The 25896-nt window shown below is 46.5% G+C and overlaps 1 protein-coding gene across 6 annotated transcripts in view; it reads left to right on the top strand.

Annotated features, from left to right (window-relative positions):
- Positions 1-25896, top strand: part of MOCOS (molybdenum cofactor sulfurase) — a 484231-nt gene that overhangs the window by 451465 nt on the left and 6870 nt on the right. For 3 of the 6 annotated variants that reach the window (XR_007355097.2, XR_012667119.1, XR_007355095.2), the window contains 5 exons: positions 14140-14249; positions 16501-16693; positions 19410-20610; positions 21086-23253; positions 24596-24698. The gene's annotated coding sequence lies outside the window, so the exon portion shown is untranslated. The remainder of the gene's footprint in view (positions 1-14139; positions 14250-16500; positions 16694-19409; positions 20611-21085; positions 23254-24595; positions 24699-25896) is intronic. The other 3 variants (XR_007355098.2, XR_007355099.2, XR_007355096.2) reach the window with 3 other exon arrangements.

The raw sequence follows: 25896 nt of genomic DNA on the forward strand, positions 1-25896 counted from the left end.
AGGAGCTACCCTGCCCAGCCATCAGGCAGGGTGATGATACTGGGCGATCGACTGGCTGTGAAAGCAAGAGTCTGCCTTATTGCCAAGGGATGGAAAAACTCAGCCAGCAGCAGGTGTAGAACACTGCCCTAGAGCGGGGATGACAGCGCCTCCCAGCTGCTGACATCCAGGCACTTTACACACTTTCATGAAGCCTTCCAACCCCCCTGGACTGTAGGGAGTGGGACCCCAACCCTACTGATGGGAAATGGGCCTGGGGAGGGGAAGTGTCAGAGCCATGGATGGGACCTAGCAGTCCTTATTTCCAGGCCCCTTACTAACCACTGCTGCACACTCCCTCCCACAGCTGGCAATTGCAACCAGGCCCTCATGTCCATTCCCTCTCCTTTGAGAGGAAGTGTGCTCTGCTGTAGTGACTGGACCAGGGGATTGGGAGTCAGGACTCCTGGATTCCTTTGCTGGGTTTCCTATTGACCTGTGGGACTTTGGGCATAGTGCTTCCCCTCTCTATGGCTCCGTCCCCAGCAGTCAAATGAGGATCTCATACTTTCTCTCTATGGTAAAGTGCTGGGAGAGTACCCCAGGACAGGTGATCTGTCAGTCCTAAGCAGCATTGTAACAGACCCCAGAGTGAGGAGTTTTGGCTCTGGGGATTCAGCTCAGCCCAGCCATGGAGTTTGGCTCAAGAAGAATTAGGCCACCTGGGCAGAGAGAGGAGCTAACAGGCTTTTCCAACTCCAAAATCTAGTATTCTGGGCCTAGGAAGCCAGATTCAGTTCCTTGTCACTTAGACACTGAAGAGCCAAGAAAAAAACGGTTACCTACCTCTTAAAACTGTTGTTCTTCGAGACGTGTTGCTCATGTCCATTCCAATTATCTGTGCATGCGCTGCATGCATGGCAGCTGGAAGGTTTTTTCCCCCTATCAGCACCCGTCAGGTCACTTCAGGCGCCTCCAAGGTGCTGAATATAGGGCCCTGCTGACCCGCCGCCACCTCAGTTCCTTCTTGCCAGTTTGCTCCAACAGAGGTAGGTGGGCAGGTATTAGAATGGACATGGGCAACACATCTCAAAGAACAACAGTTATGAGAGCTAGGTAACTGATTTTCCTTCTTTGAGTGATTGTTCATGTCGAGTCCAATTAAGTGATTAGAAAGCCTAAATTTGGAGGCAGGGTCAGAGCTCAAAGGTTCACTGATTGTAGCACCGCTCTCCCAAAGGCTGCATCATGTCTAGTCTGCTGAGTAATGGCATAATGCATGATAAAGGTGTGGATTGAGGACCGCGTTGCAGCTCTGCAAATTTCCTGGGTCAGAACCTGGGCCAGGAACGGCACTGACGATGCCTGTGCCCTCGTGGAGTGTGCTGTCAGCGGAGGGGCAGGTATTTTCATCGGATTGTAGCATGCCCAGATACAGGAAGTAATCCATGTTGAGATTCTTTGAGAAGAGACTGGAAGCCCTTTCATTCTGTCATTCTGTGACAAATAGTTGAATAGATTTTCGAAATAGCTTTGTCCGATTGGTATAGAAGGCTAACACCCGGCGAATGTCCAGTGAATGAAGTTTTTGCTCCCTGCTGCTTGTGTGTGGCTTGGGGTAGCAAACTGGAAGAAAGATATCCTGGTTAACATGAAACTGGGAGACAACCTTAGGGAGAAAGACTGTATGCAGTCTAAGCCGAACCTTGTCCTTATAGAACATAGTGTAAGGAGGCCATAGGCGTGCGCAGCACATTTCATTAGGGTGTGCACCGAGGGAATTTTTTTTTAAAGGCGAACATTTATTGAATACTCAATCATAAAGGACTTTATTTTTATTCATCAAACAAACTAAAGAAACTAAAACTTAACTAAACTTTTTTTTTTAAATTAACAACTAAACTTTGCTTGAAAATACAAACTTAAAAAATGAGACACAAAATACCAATTTTTTGTTGTAGTGATAACCAGGCGTATACAAAGATACATGATCATTATCTTTAACCAGATAATGAGCTAACCAAAACTGACCAGAACAGATTAAGGTTTCTTCATCTTCCTGTCCTAGAGAATGAGACATCGCTCACCAGGTGTTATGGATTTAAATTCCTCAATCACATCTTTGTAATTAACTGACGAAGCAAATTCTTGTTCAATGTACAAAATCATGAGTGAGTCGAGGCGCTGTTGGGACATTGTACTTCTTTGTTTGTTTTTTACATGTGCTAGTTTCGAAAAGGCTCTTTCACATGAACAGCTTGTAACAGATAAGACTGCAAAGCATTGAATAGATTTGTAAAAGGTCTGGAACATGGAAGACCGATCTGATTCCTTTAGCCAATCAAACCACTCTCTGGTGGTGTACGTAGTGCTACCTTTAGAAACAGATCCTTCATAACCCTGAAGCACTCCGACTTCAGCTTCCAACTCATCCAAGGACACTTTGAATTTGTTGGCAATGATTCTCATATCGTCCCTGCCAATGTCTAAGCTCAGCAGTTTTCCCATTGCAGTCACAATTTTACAAGTCTCCTGTTCAAATTGCTGGTCAATGCCAGTAATCATTGAGTCTAGGAGTGGGTAAAATAAAGTTATTCTCTCCTGCTCGTCTTTTGTATCAAAGTGATGCTGGGACTCCAATGCGTCATGAACACAAGTGGACGTTTTTCTCTTCTTAACTGGGGGAATCGATATATCATTCTCTACACACATTTTCACACTGTCATTGAAAATAGATTGAAAATATTTTGGGCCACTTTTCATCGGAGGCAAAGAGTTATGCAAGCTTTTCACCCCTGTCATTGCAGTAAGTAAGTTGAGATCTGGAGCTTGAAGAGCCTTACTCACTTTTACCACCATCTGGAGAATAGGGTGCATCATGTGAAGGGCAAAGATGAACTTGACTGAATTTAGTTCATGGATAAGGCCCCTGGCTTTTATTTTAGCATCAGCAAGGCGAGTTGTTTCAATAATCTCTTCTAAAGCTTGTAAAATGATGGAGTAGTTTTGTTTTACAGCAGCCACTGCTTCTGCTCTGCATGCCCATCTTGTGTGTAATAATGACTTCAAAGTCTTCAATTGGGATCCTACTTTTTGTGAAATCTTCTCCATTACTGCATGTCGTACAGGACTCCCCTCCATGAAGGCATAAAGAGTCTTAATAACACCAAAAAAAATCAATGACAGTTCTGTTTTGTTTACTTGAAGTGCATGCACCTACTAGGATGAGATTCAAACAATGTGCATAGCAGTGTACATGGAGTATTTCACTGTTTCTTTCTTTACATTTCATTTAAACTCCCGCAGTATATCCAGATATAGTAGATGTGCCATCAAAACAGATAGACATCACTGATGACCAGTCAATTTTAAGAATGCCAAGGACGTCATTTAACTGGTTAAAAATAGACTGAGCATCAACTGTTAATAGTCTCTGAACAGATACAAAATGTTCAACTAGACTATGTTTTTCATTGTCAAAATACCGCACCACAATGGACATCGGTTCATGGTGTCCACAGTCAGTAGTGTCATCGGCAATTATTGAGACCATTTTTCCATTTAGTGAAGACACAATCATTTGTTGCACAACATTGTGCAAGGCCACAATTAAGTCATTTTGGATGCGATTACTCAGATAGGTAGCATTTCGAGGAGATTGTTGCACATGCTTTGCCATTACAGGATCATATTTTTGGAGCATATTGACAAGATTTAGAAATAAACCTTTCTCAAAACTGTCAGCTTTTTCATTGTGACCCCTGAATGGTCTCTCACCTTTCGCCAAACACAGAACAATGTCAATCAGTCGCTCCATTACACTTCGGTTATGGCACCATTCTTCTTCTTGTAGACAGATAAGCCTGCTTGCCCGCATCCAACAATAGATCAATAGGTTTCCCTTCATTAAAACCATGAAGAACAGCTCAAAATATGAGATTTTGACAGTTGGTGGTTTTTAAAACATTTGTTAGCCCTATGCCAGTTTTTGAATCCCTTATCAATAAATGCTGGATCAGTGTGACCTTTGTTTGCTGCATCATTACAGGAGAAGAAATGGCAGTAAAAGCAAAATGCTGGATCCTTTGATGGACTATATTCTAACCATCTATACTTTTCATACCAATCGGATTGAAAACTTGTTTGTTTATTCCCTATTTTACTTTTAGGAAACATACTCAATCTAGGCTGATAAGGACCTCTAGATAATCAAGACCGAAGTTCTAATCTATTTTTTGGAATATCACAGACCAGGTCATTAGATGGAATGTTTGATGGCTTTGAATAGGAACTACTCTGACCTGAACTAAGAGACAAAATCTGTTGGTCATTACTCAGTTTATTGCATGCACTGGAACTGGTGGCGGCATTATCTTCATGTAAATTCTTAACCAAGGAGTCCGAGGTATTTGCACTGCTTTCAGCACATTCATTATAATTCAGTTTCTCTGCTCCTTTTCTTATCTTAACAACAAACCAATCCATATTTTAAAATTAAAAGGGGGTATCATATGATTGAATTAAAACGTAAAGCCACGGGTTTGTTTTGCTATTCAGTAGAGTACATGCGACAAAGATTACAAACACTGTAGACACTGCACTGGGCACGCCTGACGCGGCTGCTTATATAGGTCAAAGAATTTTCTAGAATAGTAGTCGGAGGGGGAAGGGGAGAACCAATGGTAATGCAGCGCCGCAGTAGTGGGGACCCATGCTGCGAGCGAACACGGGCTTTGTATACATTTCTACAACATCTGTAGTACGCAGTTCAGTGCTTATTGCATAATACAACAATCCATACTTTAAAACTAAAAGAGCATATCATGCGATTAAATTAAAATGCAAAGCCACTTTTTTTTAAGACATTAGGGTGTGCCTGGGCACACCTGCCACACCCCATACGCACGCCTGTGAAGGAGGCTCAGATGTTACAGCCTTGAGCTCAGACACCATCCTGGCAGAAGTTACCATTACCAGGAATGCACTTTTTATGAAAGGTAAAGCAGAGAATATGTTGCAAGCCATTCAAAGGGTGGCCCCATTAGCCTGGAATGGACCAGGTTAAGGTCCCAGGTCAGAATCGGCTGTCGCACGTGAGGATATAGTCTGTCAAGACCTTTAAGAAAACGAGCAACTATTGGATTGGCAAAGACTGACTGGCCCTCCACATCTGGATGGAAGGCAGAAATGGCAGCCAAGTGGTCTTTTACTGATGACATAGAAAGTCGTTGCCACTTTAGGTGAAGGAGTTAGTCCAATATCATGGTTATTGATGAGAGTTTTGGAGATGGGAAATATTCCAAAGACCAAATTGTGAATCTTTTCCATTTGGCTAGGCAGGTAGCCCTAGTGGACAGTTTCCTACTGCCAAGGAGGACTTCCCTGACTGGACCCGAACAAACCGGCTCCATTGGGTTAGACATGGAGCTTCCACGCCCTGAGGTGAAGAGATATGAGTTTCGGGTGCTGGAGGCAGCTGTGATCCTGGGTTATCAAGTCCAGGAGCTGCGGTAAGGTGACTGGGTTTTCCACGGACGTTTCCAGGAGAGACATGTACCAGTGCTGACAGGGCCAGGCTGGAGCTATCAATATCACTGAGGCCTCGTCCCTTCGAACTTTGAGCAGTACCTTCTGAGCAGACCTATAGATGGAAACATCTACAGGAGGTGTCCCTTCCAGGGAAGGAGGAATGTGTATGTGATGGTGCCTGGGCTGTGATTCTGGAAGGAGCAGAACTGTACTCACTCACGGTTTTGTTGCGTGGCTAACAAATCTGTTTGGGGAATTCCCCACTATTGGAAGATGACATTCGCAACGTCCTGGCAGATGGACCACTCGTGCCTGTGAAAGGACCTGCTGAGATAGTCTGCCAACTGGTTCTGAACTCCGGGGAGATAAGACGCCTCCAGGTGTATTGAGTGAGCTATGCAAAAGTCCCACCATTTGAGGGCTTCCTGGCACAGGGGAGAGGAGCGTGCTCCCCCTTGACTGTTTATATAAAACATCGCTGTTGTATTGTCTGTCATGAGCAATACACATCTCCCCTCCAAGTGAACTTGGAATGCCTGGCATGCCAGACAGACTGCCCTCAGCTTTTTGGTGCTGATATGAAGTAAGATGGGGTGGCCAACCTGTGACTCTGGAGCCACATGAGGCTCTTCAGAAGTTAATATGCGGCTCCTTGTATAAGGCACCGACTCCGGGGCTGGAGGTACAGGTGCCAACTTTCCAATGTGCTGGGGGCTCACTGCTCAACCCCTGGCTCTGCCACAGGCCCTGCCCTCACTCCACCCCTTCCTGCGCCCTCCCCTGAGCCTGCCGTGCCCTTGCTCCTACCCACTCCCAACCTCCTGCATGCCATGAAACAGCTGATCGGGAGGTGCAGGGAGGGAGGGCGCTGATTGGTGGGGCTGCTGGTGGGTAGGAGGTGCTGGGAGCGGGGGCAGGAAGCTGATGTGGGGCTGCTGATGCATTACTGTGGCTCTTTGGCAACGTACATTGGTAAATTCTGGCTCCTTCTCAGGCTCAGGCTGGCCACCCCTGAAGTAAGCTGAGCTGTGCCTGAGACCAGAGGCCCTGAGTCCAGAGGTCTCCCAGGTGTGCTCCCCAGCCCCTCACTGACGCTTCCATCACCAGTGAAAGGGATGGCTGGGGCCTGGAGAAGGGAACGCCTGCATACACCACTTGTGGGTTGAGCCACTACAGGAGAGACACAAAAACCAGCCAGGGTAGAGTGACAGTCTTGCCTAGACCATCCTGAATTGGTCGATACCCTGAGGCTAGCCACACCTGAAGAGGCCAGAGTCTCAGTCTGGCATGCTGTACTATATAAGTACAAGCAGCCATGTGGCCAAGTAGCTTTAGGCAATCTCTCGCTGACTGGGAACTGCCTGAGACCTAGTATGATGTTGCATAGGGCTGGAAATGTGACTCTGGGAGGTATGTCCTTTCCTGTGTTGAGTCCAACAGTGCCCCTACGCACTCTGTCCACTGAACAAGGGATAGGATTGACTACCGCACATTCAATAGAAGGCCCAGTTTGAAAGTGGCTCTTATGAGGCTCACATATGCCTCCACTTGTGTCTTGGAGCAGCCCTTGATCAGCCAGTCTTCGAGGTATGGGAACACCTGCACCTGGTGCTTGTGTAGGAACACAGCTATGGCTACCATGCACTTGGTAAACACTCAAGGTACCCCGAGAGGCCAAAAGGAAGGAGTGTGAACTGATAGTGATTGTGATACATGCCTCACCGAGGTGATAGCTATGAGGAAGTCTGTCTTCCAGGAAAGGTACAGGAGCGAGCAGGTGGCCATTGGCTCGAACGGGGCACCCATGAGTCTGGATAGGACCAGGTTGAGGTCCCACGTAGGGGCCGGATGCCGAATTTGTGGGTATAGGTATTCCAATCCCTTGAGGAACCTGCTGATCATGGGATTGGAGAAGACTGAGCGCCCATTCTCACCCGCGTGGAGGGCTGAAATCGCTGCTAGGTGTACTCTGATGGATGAAATCACCAGGCCCTGCTGTTTCAAGGACAAGAGGTAGTCCAAGATGGTAGGTACTCATGCCTGCAGGGGGGCAGTATTGCTCGGGGTGCATCAGCAGGAAAAACACTTCCACTTGGCCAAATACGTGGACCTGGTAGAGGGCTTTCTGCTACCGAAAAGGACCTGTTGTACCGAGCGGGAGCAACATAGCTCAGATTGAGTTAGCCATGCAGCATCCACGTTGTGAGGTGGAGGGATTGCAGGTCAGGATGGCAGAATCGTCCATGTTCCTGAGCGATCAGGTCTGGCCGCAATGGAAGTGGAATTGGAGTGACCACCGATAGCTATAGGAGAGTGGTATACCAGTGTTGCCTGGGCCACGCCGGGGCGACCAATATTAAGCAGGCTCTGTCCCTTTGCAACTTGAGCAGGACCCTGTGGACTAACGGGAATGGAGGAAAGGCGTAATACAGGTGGTCTTTCCACGGTATGAGGAAGACGTCCGACAGGGAGCCCGGGGAGTGACCTTGGAGAGAGCAGAACACCTGACACTTCCAATTCTCGCGAGAGGCAAATAGGTGTATCTGGGGAAACCCCCACTTACGGAAGACAGAGTGGATGACGTCCGGGCAAATTGACCACTTGTGAGCCTGGAAGGATCTGCTGAGGCGGTCCACTAAGGTATTCTGGACTCCTGGGAGAAACGACGCCACCAGGTGGATCGAGTGGGCTGTGCAGAATTCCCACAGGCAAACGGCTTCCTGACAGAGAGGGGAAGATTGCGTTCCCCCTTGTTTGTTTATATAAAACATAGCCGTTGTGTTGTCTGTGAAGACTGCAACACAATGGGCCTGAAGGTGCTTGTGGAACACTTGACGAGCCAGGCGCACTGCTTTCAACTCCCGTACATTGATGTGCAGGGTTATCTCTTGTGTGGACCAAAGGCCCTGCGTGCGAAGGTCCGCAAGGTGAGTGCCCCAACCCAAAGATGATGCGTCCATGGTGAGGGCCAGGGAGGGCTGTGGGGCATGGAATGGGACTCCTTCGCGCACTGAGTTGGGGCTCAGCCACCAGTCCAGGGACGTTAAGATTTCCGGTGGTACAGTGACCACTGTGCCCATGCTGTCTTGGCGCGGGTGGTATACAGTTGAGAGCCAGGCTTGAAGTGGGCGGAGGTGCAGACTGGCGTGTCTGGTCACGAAGATACAAGACGCCATGTGTCCCAGGAGACCTAGGCACGTCCATACTGTTGAGGTCAAAAGCCTTGGAGGCAGCGGATGATTTCCACCAAGGATTGAAAGCGCATGTGCGGTAGACACGCACAGGAGAGTCTCGAATCTAGGACTGCTCCGATGAAGTCTATTCTTTGGGTTGGCTCTAAAGTGGACTTCCCGACATTGAGCAGCAGGCCCAGTTGTCTAAAGAAGGTCATGGTGAACTGAACATGAGATTGCACCTGGTCCCTGGAGTGACCCCGAATGAGCCAGTTGTCAAGGTACAGAAACACTTGGCTCCGATGTCGATAAAGGGAGGCAGCTATGAGGACCATACATTTTGTAAAGACCCTTTTTGCCGTGGATAGACCGAAGGGAAGGACGGTAAACTGGAAGTGCTGTTGGTTGACCACAAAGCAAAGGAAATGTCTGTGTGGCAGGTAAATCGCTATGTGGAAGTACGCATCCTTCATGTCGAGGGCAGCATACCAGTCTCCAGGATCCAGGGAAGGAATAATGGTCCTCAGGGAAACCATGTGAAACTTCAACTTTACCATGAATTTGTTGTGTCCGCGCAGGTCCAGGATGGGCCATAGCCCCCCCTTTGCCTTCGGGATTAAGAAATAACAGGAGTAAAACCCCTTGCCCTTCAGTTCCCTTGGAACCTCCTCTATTGCTCTGATAGCTAGGAGTGCTTGCATCTCCTGTAGAAGGAGTTGCTCGTGAGAAGGGTCCCTGAAGAGGGACGGAAAGGGAGGGTGGGGGGGAACAAATTGAAGGTGAACAGGCCCAACAAAGAAAATAACAGAATGCCACTAGCCATCACCTTCAGCCCCCAACTAAAACCTCTCCAACGCATCATCAAGGATCTACAACCTATCCTGAAGGACGACCCATCACTCTCACAGATCTTGGGGGACAGGCCAGTCCTTGCTTACAGACAGCTCCCCAACCTGAAGCAAATACTCACCAGCAACCACACATCACACAACAGAACCACTAACCCAGGAACCTATCCTTGTAACAAAGCCCGTTGCCAACTGTGTCCACATATCTATTCAGGGGACACCATCATAGGGCCTAATCACATCAGCCACAATATCGGAGGCTCGTTCACCTGCACATCTACCAATGTGATATATGCCATCATGTGCAAGCAATGTCCCTCTGCCATGTACATTGGTCAAACTGGACAGTCTCTATGTAAAAGAATAAATGGACACAAATCAGACGTCAAGAATTATGACATTCAAAAACCCGTCGGAGAACACTTCAATCTCTTTGGTCACTCGATTACAGACCTAAAAGTTGCAATTCTTCAACAAAAAAACTTCAAAAACAGACTCCAACGAGAGGCTGCTGAATTGGAATTAATTTGCAAACTGGATACAATTAACTTAGACTTGAATAGAGAGTGGGAGTGGATGGGTCATTACACAAAGTAAAACTATTTCCCCATGTTTATTCCCCCTCCCCACCCCCCACTGTTCCTCAGACGTTCTTGTCAACTGCTGGAAATGGCCCACCTTGATTATCACTACAAAAGATTTTTTCCCTCCCGCTCTCCTGCTGGTAATAGCTCACCTGAAGTGATCACTCTGGTTACAGTGTGTATGGTAACACCCACTGTTTCATGTTCTCTATGTATATAAATCTCCACACTGTATTTTCCACTGAATGCATCCGATTAAGTGAGCTATAGCTCACGAAAGCTTATGCTCAAATAAATTTGTTAGTCTCTAAGATGCCACAAGTACTCCTTTTCTTTTTTGAAAGGAGACTGGTGCTCTGCCCTCGGGCGCACCTTCAAAAATTTTGTTTGGGCCCCACCGATGGTTTGGGGGGACCCTGGTTATGGTCCGTCTGTGGACCAGACTGTCTCTGCCTACCACCCTGGCTGCGACTTCCAAAAAAGTCCTGTCTCGGCCGGGGGTTGGGGTAGGTGTGCTGTGATTGGGGTCGGAATGGCCTATGTTGCGTCACTGGGGTATGCATGCCCAGTGAATGCATGATGGCCCGGTTGTCCTTCAGACTCTGAAGCCTGGAGTCCGTCTTCTCTGAGAACAGACCCTGGCCATCAAAGGGTAGGTCCTGTATAGTTTGCTGGAGTTCTGGTGGGAGACCAGAGACCTGTAGCTAGGAGATGCGGCACATAGCTACACCCAAGGCTAGAGTCCTAGCCGCCGCATCTGCCGCGTCTATTGAGGATCATAAAGATGTCCTGGCTACCTTCTTGTCCTTGTCTAGTAGGGTCCCAAACTCCTCCCTGGCTTCCTGAGGGCTAAGCTCTTTGAACTTCTGTATTGAGTTTCAGGTGTTATAATTGTATCGGCTTAAGAGGGCCTGCTGGTTAGCCACTCTGAGCTGCAAGCTGCCAGTGGAATAAATTTTTCACCTGAATAAATCCAGGCATCTAGCGTCCTTGGATTTAGGTGCGGGAGCTTGTTGGCCATGTCTTTCCCTCTTGTTAACAGACTGTACAACGAGGGAGCACGGCTGGGGGTAACTATACAAGTATTCGTAGTCTTTGGAGGGGACCAAATACTTCCTCTCTACCCCCTTGGCAGTAGGAGGAATAGAGGCCGGAGACTGCCAGATTGTAGTGGCATTAGCCTGAATAGTCTGAATAAAGGGTAGGGCTATTCTGGTTGGAGTGTTGGCAGACAGAATGTTTACTACCGGATCCTCAACCTCCACCACCTCCTCCACCTGGAGGCTCATATTTTGCGCCACCCTGCGGAGCAGCTCTTGGTGAGCATGGAGGTCTATAGGTGGGGGGCCAGAGGAGGACGTACCCGCTACCCCTCGTTGGGCGCACTGGGGAGCTTACGTGCACCAGACTCGAGGGCCCTTGGGGCGCCAGAGTCAACGGTGCCGGGGTTGATGCCTTTGCTGGGCGCTGCAACGAGGGAGGCACAAGAGGCACCGGTGACTGCAAAGAGGCAGCAGATTGCTGGTGCTGCTTCTTTGGTCCCAGAGACAGGGAGCAACACCGTGCTTGTAGGGATGCCAGAGACGCCTTGTGCTGGGAGTCTTTGCCGGTGTCTGGACGTGGCGCTGACCCTTCCAGTGCCACAGGCGTGCTCCAAACTGACGAACCACTTCCATAAGGAGCTGCTTCAGGCGATAGTCCTGCTCTTATTTAGTCCGAGGCTTGAATGCCTTACAAATGCGGCACTTGTCAGATTGATGGGATTCCCCCAGGCACTTTAAGCAGGAGTTGTGGTGGTCTCCCATAGGCATAGGTTTAAGGCAGGCCGAGCATGGTTTGAAACCCAGAGACCTAGGCATCAGCCTGGGTACTGGGAGGGAAGGGAGGGGAGAAGCCCCTTACTCCCAACTACTATTTACACTAAGAACTATAACTATTAACTGTTACTAAAGAATTAATAACAACTATTTAAAACTATTTACAATTATAAACGCGTGCTAACACGAGAAGCTAGGGAAGTGGAGTTCAGCTAAGCCGCACTCCACAGTTCCAGCGACCATCACAGGCGGTAAGAAGGAACTGAGGGGGCGCTGGGTCGGCTGGGGCATATATCCAACACTCAGGTAATTGGCACTCAGATATTAGGGTGATGAGTATCAACTGAAGAACCTACATAAATAGCTCCCTATGCCATGTAAAATAATGAATGTAAATGCAAAGATGTCATGGGGTTTCTGGTCCCTTTAGGGCAGGGATTTTCAAACTTTTTTTGCTGGGTCACACTTTGAAAATATTTCAGACTGTGACATCCCCCGTCCCCCCCCCCAAGAAAAAGTGATAGTATATTACTGTACGTACTTATAGGACCATTAAATGAAGCATGTAATCATTATCCCTGCAGTCAAAGACTCTGAAGTCTTTCAAAAAGTGTAAAGCAACAATTTTCAGGAATAAATACATGGATATTTAAGAAACATGTTTTCTGAAAAAATGTGGACAACAGAATACAGTTTGTGGAATTGGAAACCTTTACCAGTGATTGTGGCAATAATCATAACATTGTCCAGTATGTAGTAATCATCATAACATTGTCCAAGGTTTGTGTCTTTATACACAATTATATACAAAAAACTATCTGGATGCAATGCGAGGGGTTCTGCTGTTTTGATAAGGTTACCATATGTCCAAGTTTTCCTGGACATGACCTTTTTTGGTCCTCTGATATCCATCATGGTGGATTTTTGAAATATGAAAAAATGTTCTGAGAATTTACGACCCCTTCAGCGGAAGTTGTGGGAAACAGTCCCCCAAGAACTATTGGCTGTGTTGGACCTAGATGTCGTTGGGGAATCCCCTAATGCAGCGTTTCTCAAACTGGGGATCCAGACCCAAAAAGGGGTTGCAAGGCTAGTGTAGGGGGGTTGCAAGGAAGGTGACCGTATGTCCAGGTTTTCCCGGACATGACCTCTTTTTTGGTCCTCCAATCTCCGTCCAGGCGGAATTCTGAAATATGAAAAAATGTCCATGATTTTTCCTTGCCTTCAGATCTGGGTGGCTGCAGAGCGGCAGCTGCTCTCCAGCTGCCTAGCTCGAAACTGCTACCAGCAGCAGCGCAGGACGAAGGATGGTAATACTATTGCTGCTGATGGTGCTGGCACTGACTTCAGTGCTGAGCCTGGCCAGCGGCCACCATGCTTCAGCCGTCCAGTTCGGAAGGCAGTGCCACCGACAGCAGCAGAGCAGAAGGAAGCGTGAGAATACCATACCATGCCACCCTTCCTTCTGCACTGCTTCTGACAGTGGTGCTGCCTTCTGAGCTAGGCACCTGGCTAGCAGCCACCGCTCTCCACTCACCCAGCTCAGAAGGCAGCACCACCGTCACCAGCAGCGCAGAAGGAAGGATGGCAATACAATCCCATGCCACCCTTCTCAGCTGCTGCGGGCAGCAGTGATGCCTTCACAGCTGGGCACCCAGCCAGTAGCTGACACTCTATGGCCATGCAGATCACACGGCAGTGCTGCCATCAGCAGCAGCTAAGAAGGAAGAGTGGCAATACCATACTATGCCACCCTTCCTTCGGCGCTGCACTGCCTTCAGAGCTGGGTGCCTGGTCAGTGGCTGCCACACTCCAGATGCCCAGCTCTGAAGGCAAGGCAAAATCACAGACATTTTTTCATATTTCAGAAACCCATCCCGACAGAGATGTCTGGGGAAACCTGGACATATGGTCACCCTACTTGCAATCCCCCTGCACTAGCCTTTTGGGTGGGGACCCCACATTTGAAAAAGGCTGTACTAGGAGATTCCCCAATGACCCCAAGGTCCAACACGGCCAGTAGTTTCTGGCAGACCATTTCCCACAATTTCCACAGAAGGGGTCATAGATTCTCAAGGACCTTCCCCCCCCCCCCCCCCCCCAGTCTTGGTAGCCACATGATGGTAAGCTAGGTGGGTTTATTCTGGCAGTGATAAGAATACCAAGGGAAAGTCTTTGATTAACTATTGTATTTTCTGTTTCTGTTCAGGCTAGAATAATGGATTAAAGTCACTTGTGGACGGAGCTCATTTTCCAGTGGAAAAGGTGTTATGAGGGGACGCTCTTGAATCCTTCCAAGCTGTCAGCTGGTTCACATGGGTATGACTGTGTCTCTTTTCTCTTCCCTGAATGATGGATTTCATAATCAACTACTCTTGCCATTTTTACAACCTTGAATGGTCCTTGCCACTTGGCCAGCGGTTTTGACTTCAAGGTTGGCAATAACAACCATCCCTATCACGGGGCTTAAATTTTCACATCCTGTCCCCTTTATTGTAGGCCCATTCCTGATTCTACTGAGATTTCAGCAGGTTCTGTCTCAAGAAAACCCTCAGGGTCTCTAAGTTTTCCTTCAAATAAAATTGTATTGTACCACATTGGTTGTTCCTGGGTCTTGCTCCTCCCATGTCTCGTGGAAGAGATCTAGATCCTGTGGGGCTTTTAAAGTCCTCCTCCCGCTTGAGTAGGTTCTGCAGGTGTAGTGGGATGGGATCACAGTGGCCCAGGACTGCTCTCTAACTCCTCCTGGCTATAGGTGCTGGAACTAGGGGTGCTGCTACACCCGCTGGCTTGAAGTGGTTTCCATCATATACAGGGTTTACAGTTTGGCTCACTGGCTCTCAGCACCCCCACTATAAAAATTGTTCCAGCTTCCCTGCTCCTGGCCCAATGTGGGGTTTATATACCCCATCAGAGGTGTCCTAAGAGGCACAGGCCTTCAGAGCCTTGGGCACCTGGTGAAAGGATCGGATGGTGTGGAGCTGATGCATCACATTGGCCCTAGCGTCCTCCTGCCGCAAGAGAATAAGAACTATGTCAAAGACTTGGATGCCCCCAGGAATAAGAGAGGATTAATAGCAACCAGAAACAGCAGCATTTCTACCCAGCCCCTTCCCCTGTCTCAGGGAAAGATTGACCCTCTGAAGAGGCAATGGCCCTATAAAGTCAATCTGTATTCGCTGACAAGGTCCATCTACTGGCTGATGCAAGACCAGACCTTTCCTTACCCGGTAATCGGGGTTATTCTCTGCACATCTTAAGCAGTTGTTGATTAACTCCTCAATGTCCTTTGTAATGCTGGGCCACCAGCTGATGGTCAGCAACTGTTGAGCCATCTTCTCGGGGCCAAAGTTAGCATTTCTTTTTGAAGACAGGATGGTATGACCAACACCGGGATTTTGTCTTGGCTATCTCTTTTTCTTGCCATTATTAAGCCGCTCTTATGTTGAAACACCTCATAAGCTCTGCACTGCTGCTTTTGCAGAAGCTCTTTAACTTCAGTGTCTCTCATTTGGAGCTGCTTAATGTCCAGTTGGTTTGGGATGTTGCTTTGATTGACTCGACTGATGGTGCTATCTGCTTTGTCCTATAGACTGTCAGGTCCCAGCTTGTCCACTTGGTTGTTTAGTAAGGAAAGCTCTGCTTGGTTGCGTCGATGTGCCCTTACTTTAAACATAAATGTATCCCCAGTAGGTTTTTCAGCTAGGTGCCAGACATGCAGCAAATACCCAGAATAGTCTATCAGTTTATTGTCCGAAGATGTCATGCCTGGCTCTTTCCAAACTGTCATCCAATCGACTAAGCATGGAGCACCCAATCTGAGTCTGTACATATCATGAGATTAGTGGCTGGCTCAGCAGACTCGAGAGCCGCAATCACAGCCACTACCTCTGCAGCCTTTGCTGAATGGTGCTTGACTTTGCCTGTTGTTTCTTGCAATGTTGCAAATCCTGTCACTGGTCTTTCCTCGTGATGGAAACTACTCCCCATCCACTGCCCATAATTCTCGCTCCGCTTGCTTGACAGACTCATAGCATGTTTCTAATTTAAGTGGTGACCTGATTGTTGGTATCTTGACATCCAGGAACGGGCTTTCATGATTCTGACCTTGTATAAGAAGTGCAAGCTAATAGCAGCTAATGTTGTTACCTTCTTGACCTCCACCTCCTGATTTAATAAACTCATAGTCCACCCGGCAAGCCTTGGGTTAGACACCCTGCCAGAGTTGTCAGACAGTACATATTGCACAGAGGTATGTGTCGTTCTGAGTATAATGGAAGACATTCCTATTATGAATTTCCAGTGGTGGAGGGCCCACACCACAGCTATCATTTCTTTTTCACATGCAGAGAATTGCTTCTCTACCTCAGTCTGATTTTTAGAACCGAAAGCTACTGGTTTTAAAGAGGTACCTGCATGTTGCAACAGCACTGCGCTGATGGCCTTGTCTGTTGTGGCAAGCTGCAGGTGGTATGGCGATGTGGTATGCGGGTACGTGAGTGCTGGGGTTTGCATCAACACTGGCTTCAGGTCAAAAACTGCTTGTTGTTCTGGTTCTTCATTCTTCCAGGGCTGGTTCTTCCTGAGAAGAAAACGAAGTGGCCATGTCATCTCAGAGTATCCATGAATAAAGTTCAGAGAGAACCCCACTACCTGAGGAACGAGCACAACGTTGACACATCTGTTGATGCAGGACGTTTGCAAATTAAATCAACCTTCACGGCATCAGGCCTCCTTCCCTCAGTGCCCAGTTCCACACCAAGGTAAAGTGCCCTTTGTTGAGCCAGATGAGCTTTTGGGGGATTAATTAGAAACCCAGTGTCTTTTATTCTCTGCAATACCTCATTTAGTGCCTCTAGGTTCTGTTTTCTGGTTGTTGTTGCCACCAGGACATTGTCCACATAACTAATGATATTATTTTTATGTGGCAGGTCCTTCCACATTCCAGCAACTATTTTATGACATATCGAGGGAGCGTTATGGTAATCCTGGGCTGCCCTCGTGAATGTCAGTTGCTGATCATTATATGTGAATGCGAATTTGTAGAATGATTCAGGGTGGAGGGGAATTGAGAAAAACACATTCAAAATATCTATAACAGAGAACCATTGTGAACCTGATGTAATTAGGGACATAATTTCAGGGAACTTTGCTACAGCTGGGACAAGGCGTGGAGTGACATGATTCAAAGCTCTATAATCAATTGTTAACCACCACGTCTTCCTGTTGGCCTTCAAGCCGGGCCGTATGGGTGCATTGCAAATACTTTCACATGGAATGAGCACCCCTTGTGCCTCAGGTGCCTCCATTGTGGATTTTATGCCTTCTTTTGCCCCCAGCGGGTACTTGTACTGCTGCTGGTGCTCAGGATCAGGATCTTCTACCCTAATGGCAGCGTTTATTTTACCACAATTCATTTTGTCCTTAGCAAAAACTTACCTGGGCTTGTTGACCACGATCATTATGTCATTGTCCAGTCTGGTAAGTCTAGTTTGGTTGGCACCTTTAGGGTGCTAAACCTATGTGCCTCAGAGATGTCAAGTCCATAATCTTCACTAGGGCTTTTACACAACATTTTGTTAGGCAGATCTACGATAACCTTTAGATCTTTTAGGATATTAACTCCCAGTATGCCATAGCCATCCAAGGCCTATAAACCCAGTGAAGCTTCAGTTTTAAACGAGCCCACAGTACATGTTAATGGCACCATAAATAGCACCACACTTCACTTGTGATTATAACTTTCTAAAGTCTTGATCTTCTTTATGGGTATCTTTCCAGCTTGAGGTGCAGCATGTGTACAAATAAGAGACATTGAAGCCCCTGTGTCTACCAGCACCCTGTGCTGAAACTCACCAAACTCTCCAGCCAACGTGATATCTGTTGTTGGCCTCCCCCATTTCTCGTTGGTCAGTGGGGCTACAAATCCAGGGGGAGGGAGAACCTGGCCTCAGAAGGCATGCTGAAGAGATGGTGACCCTGGGTTATAGTGGGCACTGTTCCCTCATTGTGTGCTCCCTCCTGTTTAGAAAGTTTTAGGAAGGATTATTCCATGGGTAGACTATCTGGGACCATGGCTCATGTTTTAATAGCCTTGTCCATAACGTGTTTCTGAACACCCGCAACTCCACAGGAGTGCCTTGAAACACACCATCTGTATTTGGGACTCTTGGTGTTGGAGACTCTTTAAACCCTTCCTTATAGTTGGAATTAACCTTGTTGCTATTAGGGTTTTTGTTCCTTGCATCCTGTGTTTTAGCAGTGGCATTAAATGCTGCTATTTTCCTTTTTTTCCTGATCCCGGTGAGCTTCCTTACCCAGTTCATAGGCTTCATGAGCCCTAGCCTCTAGTTCCCTGAGGCTTACCACACATGAATTCACTAGACCCATTGCCAGACTTATCACTGGCAACAAACTTTGTACATAAAGCTCATGGAATTCAGGGGCATCATAACTGACTATTCCATTAACCACAGGAGCCAACCCAGTGAGCCAGTAGAAAAGTCATTTTCTGGCTAAATAGCTCTCAGGGCGCTCAGAGGGCTTCTGCATCTCTGCGTATGCTTTCCCCATCAGGTTTTCATAAGGGAAAAACAATTTAATTACCCCCAAATAAATGTCAATCATTTCATTAATGTTGCCCAGAGGTATTTCATGGGGCAATGCATTGAAATCCTCACCGTCCATATACTACAATAGTCACTGCATCTTCCTGGCTGAGATTAGGAGTACTACTCAACTGAGCGAGCCAATCAAATGCACTTTCTTTAAGGGGACCTATTTGCTTCCTGATTGCTCTTGCTTGTTCTGGAGACAAAACCTTAATCTCATATTTTGTCTCTTGTAGCCGATTTGGTCTATACTGAACCACTGTGGTGGTTATCGGAGCGAACGGGAGTCATTGCCTCCCTTCCTGGCTCTTTTCATGGCTGATAGGAGCTGATGGTAACGAGCCGTTATACTCTGTGTAGGTTGGTGGTAACCGTTCATGTTCAGAGCCTGCGTCTGACTCTGACCCATCAGAGGCAAATCCAGCCAAAGAGTTTGCCTCAAAGGCATGAATTACCCCTTATGATTTTTGAAGCTGTTGTTTTAGCTTCTGCAGCTTCTTCTGGCAGGCATCATAGTTAGCACTGCTCTCACCAGACCGTTTTGCTTCTTTTTACAGCTGACTTACAGTGGCTTGGGATTCTTCTAGATTTTTACTGAGGACAAAGCTTTCCTGCTCAGCTGTCATCAGTTTCTCATTAAGGTCTCGCAGCTGTTCTTCCAACTGTGTGAGCTGCATAGTTTGGTTAGTAACTTGAGCAGCTGTGGCATTGTGTTTCATCGCCAGCTTTTCTAAGTCCAGAACTTTACTCACTAATTTATTTTGAGCTTGATCATTTGAGTCTTTAAGCAATTTTGCTTGTTTGTCAAGCTCCTTGCTCACCATGGCTAGACTGTAAATAAGAGCCTTTTTTTGTGCTTTCTTTTTAGGTTGTGATTTGCACACCATGTATCTTTCCCATGTTTTGCTTAACTTCTGGAGGGAGTCCTCCCCAGAGAACAACCCGTCCTGCCATGGGTTTTACCCTTTCCCAAATAATGACACACAGTACTTGAGTGAGGTATTATTAAGCTGCCTTGTCCAGCCCAAGATCCTGAAGACTTTTTCCATCTCCTTAGTCGTCTTATCGCCGACTAACACAGTAAAGTTCACTGTTTCTGACAGCTCCCCAGGTCCTGTCGAGGACCCTAGCTGCAGCCGTGTACCCAGACTCCTATGAGCCGAGACCCTTTAACGGCACAAGCAGGGGATTCGCTTGTAAAGTGCATCTGCTCAGTTTCCCTGGGACAGATGGCTGGCCAAGCCTCTCCCTGAAACTTGGGACTTTTTTCCAGACTGCTTCCTCCCACTTTGAGGAAAGTCAGCTCCCTCCAAACGGGATCGTTCCTCACCACCTTGTGAGGCAATCCCTGGGACTACCTTCCAGTAACCTCAAAGGGTCACTCGTCCCAATTGCCAGTTGCTTTGGGAAGGGTGGCAGCAACCTTAGCCACCCAACGGCCCAATGTCTGCCCACAAGTCAGGCCCACCAAACTATTTGAGCTGATGCCTGCTTGCCCACAGAGCTATCCAAACCGCCGATCTCCCCTCTGTAGAATTCCCTCCCCAAGTCACTGGGCCGATTGCAAACACAATGCAAAATAAAAGGGTAAACTAAATAAAATCACTAGGTCAGGATTGACAAAGGTTAGCTACTCCTCTGCGAGTCCTGCCGCAGTCATCAGAATCTGTTATGTTCAAACTAGTAGACAGAGGTCAGGTACTTGAGCTGGCCTACAGTATCTATCACCTGTGGAGTAAAGATGTCAATCCCTCCCACCACCCTCTTAACTTTAATAAAGAAAAGACAGAAAGAGATATTTTTCGAAAACACCTAAAAGATTTATTAAGGAAGCAATAAACTGCAATTGTGGTTGCCCCAGAAAGGTAGGCGTGAAGCTTGGTCCCTCACAACCCCTTTGTTACATCCAACAGAATAAACCCAATAATTTCCAACAGAATAAACCCTAAACAAAATACCCCAAAACTATACTGTGTCACGACGGATGACCTTATGGCTGAGGGCAGGAGGAACACCAGACCATCCACGTACAGGAACCCAGGCAATAGCAATGCTGGAACCAGGATCAGGTAGGTTGTCTCAGGTGTTAGATGACGTTGACTCAGGTGTAAGATGTCGTCCAGATCTATAGGGTAGATCTTGATCCAATAGAGGTGATCCTCGTAGCCCACATAAACAAGTCTGATACTGGCTGCCTCTCAGATGAACAGCCCATCGGTTCGGGCGTGCAGTCTTTTTATACATTCTATGGTGTGAACATTCCTGGTCTGAACTGGACGCCTCGTGACTGTTACTCCTTGCCACAATGACAAGAAGAAGGGTGACAAATATGGAATTAAGAGCTGTTAATTGTCTAGACTCCCTTTTGAATCAGAGGGTCCATTAGCCACATTACCTTAATTAACACAGTTCCTTATAACTATATGTTAAAAATACATTAAATTCAGTATAGACATCTGGCTCTTTAGGGGAAGGTACATGGTCCCTCTTGTTACCCTGGGTTCTTTCAACCCAAAGCTCTTGGTAACTTTTACTCTGTGCAAGGTGGTGTCAGGAAATAAATCAAGGGAGACACAGCCATCCGACCGATAGATGGCTGACACAAACAGGACAACACAAGCGTGCTTTCACTTAAAGGTAAGCTTTACTTAGTTTCATAACACTTACACACATCCACAACAGGTTAGTAAAACACCCCCAACCCTTGATAATTACCAAAGCTGAGTGTGGCTCTCGAGTGGCACGTCTGCCAGTGGAGACTGCAAGATGCACCCAGAGGGAGAGTCCCTGAAGAGTCCCTCCAGGAGAGTCCAACTACCTCAAACTTTTTCTCCTTATGTATACATTAGTAATACAATGACATGTCACTTAAAGAAAACTTGCTAAGGAAGCAGTTTGTAAAGGTCAAGCAAGAGGTTTCTTTCTGATCATCAATTAACCAGATGTGTTTATTTCAGAGTGAGCATGCCTTGAGGCCCTGACAGACACATTCCTGAGGGCACATATAGACAAGCTTCCTGTTTTTCTAAAATACATATATCAGCTATTTCAACATTCTTAGCAGGAAAGACATGGGGTCAAGCTGCCCTTTCTGTAGCACCCAAAATCTCCTCCCCTCCTGCCTTGGTTAAACTAAAGCCACTGCATGGCCAATCTACTGCCTGCTGACTTGGCTATTATTAGCAATAAGCAATAATGATTCAGGCACTTTACTGGTTTGCCAAAATCTCCCCGTACACTCTCAGTTAGGGCTCATTCTGTAATCAGCTTGGCTAAGCCCCAGGCTCTTCAGCCCAGGGGAAAGCACCCTGTTACAGGCCTGCTCTGCCCAGTCCTGCTATTACTGGGTTGAAGCCCTTGCTCCCCATTTCAGACCTGGTTTCCAGAGGGGCTGAGGAAGCACAGGCTCCACTGGCTGGAACTGGAGTTTGCTTGTTCTGATGACTCTGACATTCAGGCCCTTCATCATTCAGAGGCTGACAGGTGTGGGGAGGGAGCTGGAGAAACCCCACTGCTGATCGGAAGAAGGTCAAAGAGTCGGGACTCTGGGAGATGAAGGGTTTGTTTGTCCTGCTCTGAGAAGTGGAGCTGGGGAGCTATTACCTCAAGGGGAATAAGGTAACGCTTCAAAAGGGAAAATTCTAGAAATGGTAGAGGAGGGGAAATAGAAAAGGAAAGCCCCTTTTCTCAGAAGGGCAGATTCGACTCTCTTCCGTGTCTGTCACCGGTTAGATTTGCTGACAATAGACGTGTCCCTCCCTCCCTGTGTGGTACAGTGAAAATAAAGAGAAGACAAGGTAATATGGTACAAAGATAAGTATATTAAGGATAAAGATACAGAAACAGGGTAAAATAGGAGGAAGAAACATGAGCATAAACAAAACAGTGAATCAGTGACTGGTTTAGGAGCGTAAAGCTCAGACCCACAAAACCTCCCTTGGTGTTTGAGAAAACAACAAACAATACTCCAATTCAGAAACCTTTCCCTACTATTTCTAGGCACAGTGGACACAATATACGGATGCAAGGCCCAGGACCTTCATACGGGTCCCATATGAGGAGAGATTAAAGAGGCTAGGACTTTTCAGCTTGGAAAAGAGGAGACCAAGAGGGGATATGATAGAGGCATATAAAATCATGAGTGGTGTGGAGAAAGTGAATAAGGAAAGGTTATTTACTTATTACCATAATATAAGAACTAGGGGCCACCAAATGAAATTAATGGGTAGCAGGTTTAAAACAAATAAAAGGAAGTTCTTCTTCACACAGCGCACAGTCAACCTGTGGAACTCCTTGCCTGAGGAGGTTTTGAAGGCTAGGATTATAACAGGGTTTAAAAGAGAACTGGATAAATTCATGGAGGTTAAGTCCATTAATGGCTATTAGCCAGGATGGGTAAGGAATGGTGTCTCTAGCCTCTGTTTGTCAGAGGGTGGAGACGGATGGCAGGAGAGAGATCACTAGATCATTACCTGTTAGGTTCACTCCCTCTGGAGCACCTGGCATTGGCTACTGTCGGTAGACAGGATACTGGGCTGGATGGACCTTTGGTCTGACCCAGTATGGCCATTCTTATGTTCTTATGTTCTCTCTGGCTAATTGGAAGCCTTTGAAGAGGACCACCGGGGAGTCCCGACAACTGATGGACTTCGTCACAGGCGGAGAGACCGTCTGGGATGCTGATCACAGGAAAGCAGCAGGACCCTTCACAGGTAAGATGGATTTGCTGTGGTGGGGATGGTGATGGTAGGCCTCTCCTTCCTCAGTCTCGCTACGGGATGGATGGTGTTCTTCTCACTGGCTCTGGAGAGTTGGGAAGACCTGACCGCACACGCGCTGCCAGTGGAATGGACAGTCCCGTGCAGGCACTGAACAAGATCTCATATAGTCTCTGTGATGGGAAAAGTTCTGAGGGAATGGAATGTTGGGGGCTGGCTCTGGCAGGAAAAGCTGGTTCTGTCCGGTTTGAGCCAGGGGAATCCAGCGTCTTAACTGTAAACAAGTCAGCTTTCAAAGATGGAATCTAAGGGTCACAGTTCATATACTCCATGTTGGATTTAATTAAAAACACAGTGATTCACATAACATTACCTCATAAATACAATTAAGACAGCAAATTGAACACATTGAAAAGTACCAACATTCTTTACTTATTTATACCTAACATATCCCCTCCTATTTGAGATTAACAATCACAATAACCACCCCATTATTATACATATTAGCACAAAACATTATGTATAAAATACAAAAGAGGATAGGCGTGTATTTTAAGACAAGCTGTTATATCAGAGCGTTAAGTGCTGAAATATCAAAAGGGGTTTGTTTAGATATTTTCTTAGCTTTCTTGAGCCTGCACAGACAAACATTTAATATAATTACATAGAAGATCCGAAGAAATTGAATTATTAAAAGTACCATGATCAGGTGAAGCATTATGAACCAAACAGCATGTGTCTCACCTGCATCTGTACTAAAAATACCTTCCCACAAGCATGGTGGTGAAGTTTCCTCCTTTACCTTCTTAAGGATTCGCTTTATATTAGCTACAGAATGATGGACTGTAAGGAGGGTCTTAAGATCTTCTGACCTTAAATCGTTGATGTAATACGTGAGCTGTTTATGATGTAATAACCTTCTGATTGCTTCTAGGTCAGCTCCAATATGTATGGGCTCAATATAGTCATACAAACGATATTCTGATTGAATAACCTCCGACTCTAAATCATGCAAGGTGACATTTATGTCACAACCCCTTAAACTAAACATTTGGCATGAACATATATTTACAGTGAAATTATTAACAATTTTATAGAATCTACTTACAGTAAATACCGGACACAAACTTCTTATGCATAAACAATGTTTATCTACTTGCACTATGGCGGACTGGTTATTAAGGGAGTGCTGGTGCAATTCATAATTACATGGCCCTGACTGGGAGTTTAGGCACACATGGGCTTCTTCCCATATTCCAGATGTACAAGTGTACCCCAACCCCTTCTGCTCGGTACAGGCTTGTAGGTTGATTGGCTTATATTCTTTGCCTTTGAGATGTACCCATTTGCAATCATCGATTGGCAGCAGTAGGGATTGATTGGTGAAGAGTCCTAATGGAACCAGAGGGTTGATTGTCTCCTCGGTTGCTGACTTCAGTGTAAGTACGAGTGCTATGATAGGTTCATTGTGGGGGAAATATGTAAAATGAACGAGTTTCCACCACCTCTGATGATTTATTTCAAACTCATTGGAGTTACTTCCGATGATTCTCTTTAACTCCAAGGGCATGTCTCCATTTAGGCCATCTTGCACAATCGATTTTGCTACACTTAACAGCCATTGCTGGGTTTCCACACAGGCAAATGCCTTTGGACAGGTTTGAAGGGAAGGATGCTAAGAGCTCCCAATACTTGCAGATGATCCTGTTCCTGTATATCTAACCAGCAGGGAAGGATGTTTACAATATTAAATTCAGCACCATCAATGCCAATGACAGGGCTCTGACAAGATGGAAACGTCATGTCCTAGATCCCCTATTCTCTTGGTGAGGAAGTTCTGATCCACTGCATTAATTACTCTGAGACCAGCCCCTACACCCGCAAGTACCTTCACTACAACATCCCTTCGCTTCCTCTGTTGTGTGGAGGGTGGCAAAATCCCTTGTAACCATGCCCTCCATCCCATTAGCAGAGGTGTCCCGTAAGGTGCACAAGGCAGGTGCAGTGGAATGATGGAAAGTTGGATAGACATTATAATTTTCTTTAGAGCAAATTGAGGCTCTATCATCATGACTCTTGCCACATCCTTTTTAATAACAAAAGGTCCCACATAGCTAACTTGCAGAGGCAGAGCAATAGTTAGCTGAAACAATGTTTCTGCTTGAAATGGGCCTTTAACTGTCCATTGTCTGGAGTGCAAAGTGCTAACATTGAACGTAAAAGTGCCCATGCAAGTAATGTTATGGTATATTATTGAATCGCCTAACTTACAAAACTTGGATGAAATAAAACCATGTAATGAGATAGAACATTGTTTTCTGCAAATTTGACAGGACAGATTCATAATTAAATATTCATGATCATGCAGAGGATACAGAGTTTGACTGAGGTAGATGAGAGATTATGATGGTGCAAAATGGCAGTGATGTTTATGAGTCCTGGAGTTGTTGTAGAAGGTGTATTAATTTTAAGATTTAGGCATTTGGATAAATCCCAATCCTTTACATCCTGTGAGCAGCCTAAAAAAAGGGATGGATCCAACATCCAACCACATCCATAGGATAACTTTTTGATATACTTCAGCTGCCCCGTTGGATTCATTGTTGGGTCATGCACTCGGTTGTCATGCAGAGTGAA

The sequence above is a fragment of the Caretta caretta genome, chromosome 2 (assembly GCF_965140235.1).
Source record: "Caretta caretta isolate rCarCar2 chromosome 2, rCarCar1.hap1, whole genome shotgun sequence".
Lineage (NCBI taxonomy): Eukaryota > Metazoa > Chordata > Testudines > Cheloniidae > Caretta > Caretta caretta.